Genomic DNA, 6,944 nt, shown 5'->3' with positions numbered 1-6,944 from the left:
GGGAGACAGAATCTGAAGCAGGCTCCAGGTTCTGACCTGTCAGCACAGAGACGGACGTGGGGGCTCAAACCCACAAACCGTGAGATCATAACCTGAGCCGAAATCACACGCTTAACCCACTGAGCCACCCAGGCACCCCTCGGACATGCTTCTTTTGAAATGAGTTCACATGTGTATCTCCTGCACATTGTCAGGGTTTTGTGCCCTAGGACGTTAGGAAATTAACTTTTACATGTTACCTTTTAGCTGCCAAGGGTCACTGACACCTTAACAGACAAGATTTAATTAAAGCTCACATGAAAATGTACCAAGACGCTACCAGAGCAAGCCAGTCCTGGCAGAAGAGGGCTCAGGACAACACTGATTCTGAGAATTAGTTACTGGGAGGTAAGAACTCAGGGATCACAGAGCAGGGAGTCGTATTGACCCAGGTCTCTCCGTACTGCAAACTACACAGGGCTGCTCTATGAAGGAGCTGCCCCTTAAAAGCAGTCATTAGGCAAACATCCTAAAATGATTGCTTTTGAGGATTAAAATGAATGTTTATACTCAAAAGACTAAAAGACTGTTGAAAAGGTCATTGGATCTATCTTATTCTTTCTGGGAGTACCCTTGCTCGCCCCGTTTTGCAGCTCAGAAAGAAACAGAAGGTGCAGAGATGGAGAAGCATCCACTTTTCAAGGACAGAAATGAATTAAATTTCCACTTTTCAACAGGTAAGAGGGTCACAGCCACTGAATCACATTTTTTTTCTTTTTTTCTTTTTAAATGTTTGTTTATTTTTGAGGGGGAGAGAGAGCACAAGTGGTGAAGGGGCAGACGACGAAGGAGACAGAGGATCTGAAGCAAGCTCCAGGTGACAGCGGAAAGCTGGACACGGGACTCGAACTCACAAACCACGAGATCATGGCCTGAGCCAAAGTCAGACACTTAACCGACCACCCAGGCGCCCCTGCAAAAATTTTTTTTCAAACCACTATTCCCTAGAGCCCTTTTAACCTAAAGGATTCTGGAATGTATGGAAAAGATGATAAATCTAAGACACACCATTCCACTCTCTTCCCCCCCGCCCCATTCCACTAATTAAATCATGTTTATAAAGCACCTATTATCAGTCAGGCAATGTATCAAGAGCTGAGAGAACAAATCAAGAAGACATAATTTTTACCTTCCAAGGACTCACTGTTGAATAGGGAAAACATGCAAATAATTATCAGTTGAGGGGTTAATAATAGTACAACAGGGGTAAATACATAGTGTAGAGGGAGTAGAGAAGGAAGGGATTAATCAAGGAGGCAGGACATTCAGGAAGGCTTCCTGGAGGAGGTGATGTCTTTATTGGTGTCTCAAGCAGCTCTCCGGGTGCATTCTCTCCCACTGTTGAATCAGAGCCCTTCAGGGCAGACTGGGGGCTAAGGGGTTGTAAGTATATTGACTATGGACTTTGTCTCCAGAAGACCTGCATGTGAGTCTTGCCACCAACTTCCTGTGTGACCTCTAAACAGTTACTTAATCCTCTAAAGACTTAGATTCCTTTCCTATAAAATGGAGATATGAATAGTGCCTATCTTATAAAGCTGTTCTGAGGATTAAATGAGCTAATGCTTTGTATGTCTCTAGACATCTGGTAGAAAATAGCACTTATTATTTTTGTCGCTGGCTAAATATGGTCCTCCAAGAACCCAAGGACAGTTCTTTCCATTACTACAATTCTGTCTAGGTCATTAATGTGTCGTGAATATTGACCTCATTTCCTCTCTTTAGCCAAAGACACTGGAGTCAGAGTCGATCAGGCATGAGCGGTAGTACAACCAGATGGCATTTGTGGGGTGAAGCAGAGGAGGTGACAAGCAGGGCTGGCTTCATGGGCATGGGACCTGTATAGTTGCACAGGGCCCTACATTTGGTTTCTGCTGTCACTGTCTTGAAATTCCTAATAATTTTTGAATTTTTGAACAAGTGCATTTTCATTTTGCACTAGACTCTGAGAGTTACGTACCTGCTCTTAGTGATGGGGTTGTCTCACAGGAGGCCTGTCCCTTATAGGCCATACACTTCTCTTGCTCAGAGACCGTGGCTTACACCCCTTCTTGAGGTTCTTCCTCAGGGAAGGGTGTGGAATCTCTTTCTATAGACCCCTCAAGGTTCCTGGGACAGTGTCAAGACTGGGCAGAACCCCTCCAGCCATTAGCTCCTCTGGTCCTCTTCTGAGAGCATTTACAAAGGTGAATTCCACAAAGCCTATGCCTCAGAGAAGTTCACATTCTAGAAGGTGGAGATAAGTCGCTTGTACATACACAAGTGACTACAGATTGATATGGCCAGAGCTACAAGTAGGAAGGCAGATGTTCTGGAGTCTTGAGGAAGGATGTGTCAGGGATTACATTGGACATTTATGACCTTTGTGTGTGGTCTCTTTCTCTAGCTACTCTGGGCAGGAAGAGTCATTTTTCTCATGATTTCATTTCCCTGGATGAGGGTTCAGGGAAGGGAAGGTTCAATAGGACAATTCTTGAAACTCAAAAAGTCACTCAAAAAATTTGGACACGTTTGTGCAGAGACGTTCTTTTTTTTTTCTTTTTAATGTTTATTTATTTTTGAGAGAGAGAGAGAGCCAGCAGGGAAGGGGAAGAGAGAGAGAGAGGGAGACACAGAATCCAAAGCAGGCTCCAGGCTCCGAGCTGTCAGCACAGAGCCTGATATGGGTCTCGAACCCACAAACTGTGAGATCACGACCTGAGCCAAAGTCAGACACTCAACCAACTGAGCCACCCAGGCACCCCTGTACAGAAACCTTCTGCTGCTGAGATCTTACAGTGGGCCCGGAAGCTCCACCTCACCAAATGTTACAAATGGTTGCAGCTAACTCTATAGTCTGGCAAACACGCACCTGAAGCCAATCAGGCCTTCGTCATAAGATCTTTTAACATATTTTCGAATAACTTTCCCCTGGTTAATCTTATCCTTTTCTTTTTTTTTTAATTAAAAAAAAATTTTTTTACATTTATTTATTTTTGAGAGACAGAGACAGAGAACAAGCAGGGGAGGGGCAGAGAAAGAGGGAGATACAGAATCAGCTCTGAGCTGTCAGCACAAAGCCCAACGTTGGGGCTCGAACTCACGAACCGCAAGATCATGATCCGAGCCAGTTGGACGCTTAACCGAATGAAACACCGAGGTGCCCCAATCTTATGTTTTCATGATAAATTTATCTCCCTCCTCACTTGCAAATGCCTTGAGTGTTGCCTTTGCTAGAGGGGAGTGGACTTTAAAAAAGAAACCTTCACTTTATGCTCTCAGCTATAAAATATGATTTGGGGGAGATTTAGGGCTTTTTTTTTGTCTCCCTCTCTGAACAAAAGAATCATAAACAGATGTCTAGACTGGAAGGTGGCCCCCAAGAGTAAAACTGCGGTCTCTTCGTGCTGAGCTCCATGGAGGAGGACTCCTGTCCTGGTGATCTTCATCGCTGCTGTGCCTAGTGCAGTACCCGGCACCTGTGAGGGCTCATACCTGAGTTGTTGAAATCGAACAGGATAACATTAGAGCCGTAGTGAATGCCCTTTGGAACATGAGGACCAAAAAACAGTTTTGAAAGCTCTAACAGAGCTTCTCTAGCCTCACATACTGCTGAAAAATAGCAAACAATAGCAAACTCCTGGTCAACCCAGGGCCCTGGAGTGTATCTACCTTCCAACACCCCGGTTACGTCTCCCTGATGCCGAACAATTGAGTCAGCTGATTTCGGCTTTCCCCGAATTGGCCAGGTGTGTGCTGTTCATGAGGAGTGGATTGCAGAACGCTCCAGGTTCTCTTCAATTCCATAAACTGAGGCCTGAGCAGGTCTCCAGAATATTTCCCAGCTGAGTTGATTCCGTGTGCTGCATTATTCTATATCACCAAATATACCCTTTCCAAGTGAAAACAACAGGCTGGGATTCACTTCCAGCCAAGGCACGAATATGTGCATCTTTAACAGAACACACTGCTCTTTCACAGCCAAATCCCACCTTAGGAGGTTGACATTGTCCTTTTGGAAATCGCCGGGAGCCGAGAGCCCATCTCCACAGACGTCAATCGGGCCTTTTGATTCCAGTCATGTTCTCCAGCAGCGGAGGAAAGCATTTAAGGTGAGCAGGAGCTCTCGGGAGCTGAACTTCTGCTCCTTATTTCCTTATGAGAAGATTTAAGGCTTCTCATAAAATAACACCTAGCATTTGTTTTACTTGATGGGGAGAGAGAAAGAAAGAAAAACCAAGTAAAACAGAATATCTTAAAATGCAGTGTCTTTGTAGTTGAAGATCTGAGATCGGCCCCCTGCCCTGGATGTCTTTCTCTTCATTTGTGTAAGGAATAGCAACTTGCTGTTGATCAGATGACCACCGTCACCATCATTATCAAATATCAGTCGCAGAGCACTGGCTATGTGCGACGTGACTTACAATCAGGCTTTATGATTTATTAAAGAGAAAATAATTCTTTGAAGCGAATTGACTTTTCATCTGGGGAGTATTTGTCTTCTGATCTCCGGTTCACTTAACTTAGGCAGCAAAAGTAAATGGCTCGTTTTCACTCCTGAGTCTGAGCACATTTGTACACAACCTCCAAGGTTTAGAATTCAACACTTTGGTGAAAAGGAAAAGCCCGTTTTTAGATTTTCCTGAGAACACCCTTTCTGCCATACTTGTAATATTGGGAGATATGACGAATTCAAATGAGAAAAAGAAAAAATAGGTTAGAGGGGAAAAGAGAATGATTCGGGTTTGAAGCAAATCTTGTCCCCTCCACTACCACTGTCCTAATCCTGGCTCTCCTCGTTTCTTAGCACAGACGATTAGGATGGCTTGTCCCGTGTCCCCTTCCACAGTCACCATCCACAGTAATGGGTTGATGGAGAGGATCATGTCGCCTCTTGCTTGAACTTTTTTGTATTAAATTGTTATTTTATTTTTTAATATAACTGTCAAATTGGCTAACATACAGTGTGTAAAGTGTGCTCTTGGTTTTTGGGGTAGATTCCCATGGTTCATCGCTTACATACAACACTGAGTGCTCACCCCAAAAGGGCCCTCCTCAGTGTCCATCACCCATTTTCCCCTCTCCCCGCCGCCCCCCCAATCTCTTTCTTGAACTTATAGATGGCTTTCCATTGCCGCTCAGCATCTGACATAGTAGATGCAAAGCAAACTTCAGTAGGATTTGTTTGTTGAAATTCTTACTTGTGATGGCCTTGGACTGTAAGGACAGAATCAAGGAGAAAGGCTTTTGATTGATTACTAATGAGGTGGAATTTTTTTTCCTTATGTTTACTGAACTTGTGTGTGTGTGTGTGTGTGTGTGTGTGTGTGTGCATGAATTTCCTGTTTCTATCCCTCATCTATTTTTCTGATATGGTAGATATACTTTTCTTTCTTGGTCTTAACATATACTATTTAAACACTTTCTTATAAAATGTGATGGGCCAGTTCTTAGCTCTCTTGGCCATGAATGTGTATGCGTGCACACACACACACACACACACACACACACACACACACACAGCTACTCTGTGGCCTTGGCTTTGTGTCATCATTTGGTAAATTGTGTGTAAATCACTTCAATAAAGAAGTCCTAGTTTCATATTCTTTCCTTTAAAACCTTGCTTCTCTCTTCATCTCAGATATAAAATGCACATTGGTGGTGTTGACATTGTCTAGGCATTTAAGTCCTACCAATGTAGTCTCAAATACGGGCTAAATGAATTCCTTCAAATGTGGTGCTCTAGAGTGAACACTCCCGCCTGTGTTTGGAATCCTTTCCTAGGTCCTCACACTGCCCATTGCCCCTCTCTGCAGTCTGCTCTGTTTTCCCCTCTGCTGCACAAAGCTGGTAATGAAGGACTAGAAAAGAAATTGATGTTCGACAAATGCATTAGAGAGCACTTTGCTCTCATCACTGGGCAGCTTGTGGTGAAGACCTGCTCTAGCCCCCCCCCCCCACCCCCCCCAGGAGCTTGGCCTAGTTGGGTGGTTGAGCCATAGAGACACAATGTGCTTCAGTTACGAAATAATGAGGCCATGAGTAGTCAGGAGTTTGAAGGGATGGTGTATATAATAAGTGCTATAGGAATCGAAGAAAGGACAGATCTATGGCAACGAAAAGGATGGGGAAGTACTGCTAGAGGAAATAGCACTTGACATGGGATTTGAAGAGGGGCTAGTTTGGATCATAAAAATGAATCAGGCAAGAAAATAGAACCTGAAGTGGGATTTCCGTTGCAGAGAATGGGAAGGTACGGGGGATTCGTTGGGCAGGTCTGCTTATCATGTGGTGTCGGGGCCACGGGAAGCCTGGATTCTGGGCTGAGGATCTGCTGGAGGCTTCCAAGCAGGGCTGGTGGGATGACCGTTCCAAGAGGATGACTCCACTGGCATCATGGGGGACAAAATGATGAGGAAAGAGCCTGGATGGAGGGAGATCCTTCGCCCGTGCTCAGGGGTCCAGTCATGGTGCTGGAGGAGGGATTTGTCTGAGGAGGGCAGTCACAGTGGACAGGCTTGGCTGGACACGGGTTTTGATAACTAATTGCATGTAGGTCAGAAGTTTAAAACACGACTCTCTGGTGGAGTCATTGACCATGGCGTGCAAAATGGGAGGGAACTCTGTTTCTGGTCTTTGGTGAAGGAATGAAAGGGCCGGTGCAAGGCTAGAGCTTTGAGGGAGGGTGTGCACTGGTCCTCTGAGGCTGGGGCCTCTCAGCCACTTCCCTCCCTTCATGATCACCTAGGGATTGTTTGGCTGTTTCGGTGCCACCCGTGCTGTCAGAGATTTCACAAGGCCATCAGGGGGCCTGCCTCTTCTGTGCTACTCCTGAACGTTAATTTGCTGATTCGTTCTGAGGCTCCCACACTTTCCCAGGAACTGGCTGTGTGTGTGTGTTGAAGGACCTATCAGCCTAGACCCGG

The sequence above is a fragment of the Panthera tigris genome, chromosome B2, assembly GCF_018350195.1.
Source record: "Panthera tigris isolate Pti1 chromosome B2, P.tigris_Pti1_mat1.1, whole genome shotgun sequence".
NCBI lineage: Eukaryota > Metazoa > Chordata > Mammalia > Carnivora > Felidae > Panthera > Panthera tigris.
Note: the sequence above shows the minus strand (reverse complement) of the source record.